The sequence below is a fragment of the Pteropus vampyrus genome, unplaced genomic scaffold, assembly GCF_000151845.1.
Source record: "Pteropus vampyrus isolate Shadow unplaced genomic scaffold, Pvam_2.0 Scaffold80, whole genome shotgun sequence".
NCBI classification, from domain to species: Eukaryota; Metazoa; Chordata; class Mammalia; order Chiroptera; family Pteropodidae; genus Pteropus; species Pteropus vampyrus.
The window spans coordinates 7695028-7696626 of record NW_011888861.1 but is presented as its reverse complement, the minus strand read 5'-3'; the positions used below and the strand labels follow the sequence as shown (position 1 = coordinate 7696626).

General features: G+C 32.4%; 1 pseudogene; it reads left to right on the top strand.

Moving 5' to 3' along the window:
* Positions 1-1477: 1477 nt before the first annotated feature.
* On the top strand, positions 1478-1599 carry LOC111741624 (annotated as a pseudogene).

The window sequence follows — 1599 nt, the reverse complement described above, 5'->3', positions numbered from 1 at the left end:
AGTTTAAGGTATATAATGTATTGATTTGACACACTTATTTATATATTGAAAAATAATTAGCTAATACCTCCATCACATTATGAAATTACCATTTCTTTTTTATGGTAAGAACTTTAGGATCTCCTCACTTAGGAACTTTCAAGTAGATAATATAGTATTATTAGCTATAATCATCATGCTATATATTAGAGACGTAGAACTTATTCATCTTAGAACTGAAAGTTTATCAGCTTGGACCAACCTCTCTCCATTTCCTCACCCCTCACCGCCCCCAGCCACTGGTATAAATAATCTTAATATTTTAATGAGCATCATATGATTAAATAAGCTTATTGTTTTTTTTAATCTTGGTTTAATATTTTGTGATATGGTGACCAAAGAGTTTTTAATTCAGTTTTTTTATATATTTATCTTAAAAATCAGTTTTACTATAAAGATACTTCACTAATACACAAAGGATCAAATTGAAAGAAATAAATACATCATTATCAGGCATACTAAATTATTATATTATATTTATTTAGACTCATTCACAAATTATTTAGACATAGGTTGAAATATTAAGAACTGTTCACCTTCCCTGAAGCCAATTAGTTAGTTTTTTTAATAGAATCAGAAGTTTCCAAATTTTTAAATTTTTAACAAATATAAGAAAAACCACTGGGACAGTTTATTTTGAATATTTTTAAAGAAGTTTAGGTCATTTTGTGTCCAGGTTTTTAAAATTAGCATCTATAAAAAAATTTTATAAGTGTCAATGTTTTCAGCAACAAAATCACAAAATGGTGGAAACATTTCCAAACATTGATTCTCAAATTCCTGTCTCCATAGCAGAAGTTTCTTTCAAAAGCAGTTACATTCTATTTCCCTGTAAAAATATTACCTTTATTTCTGAGTGGTAGAATGTGCTAATATTTTTTCAGTGACTTCTGAGTTTATAGAACTGACAGTCATTTACTTGCACAGAAATAGTCAATGAATTAAAAATATTTGTCTTGATAAAGGAAATATGCATAACTCAGTGTTATCAAATTTAAATTTCAGATATCCTCTAAGAAGAAATAAGATCCTGTGTATTTCTTCATATTTTTCATCAAAAGTTCATAAATTTGCAAAGAAATGATTCATAGAATTTGGTAATTGTTGACATTTAAAAAATAAAACTTAGGAGCAAGTCTAAGATGGTGGTGTAGGAAGGCCCCGAACTCATCTTCTCACACGAGCACACCAAATATGCACTTACATAGAAAACATTTCCTTTTGAAGAACAATTGAGGGTTGCCTAAACAGCTTCTGCACAACAAATGAAAGAGGGACCACACAGAGAAGGGTAGGAGAGACAAAGACATGGTAACCATGGGAATCCTAGCCTGATGAGGCAATCCACAATAGGGAGGGATATCACTGAGGGGCCCACATGCAGACTTGCCTGCACTGGAGCACAGTGATAACACAGCAATTTAAAGGACACCTAAAAGTCTATGGCCGTGCCACCCTGAATGTGCCTGATCATTACTGATCTCAGAAGCTAAGCAGGGTTGGGCCTGGTTAGTACTTGGATGGGAGGGATTCCACTTAGGAATACCAGGTGCTGTAGGC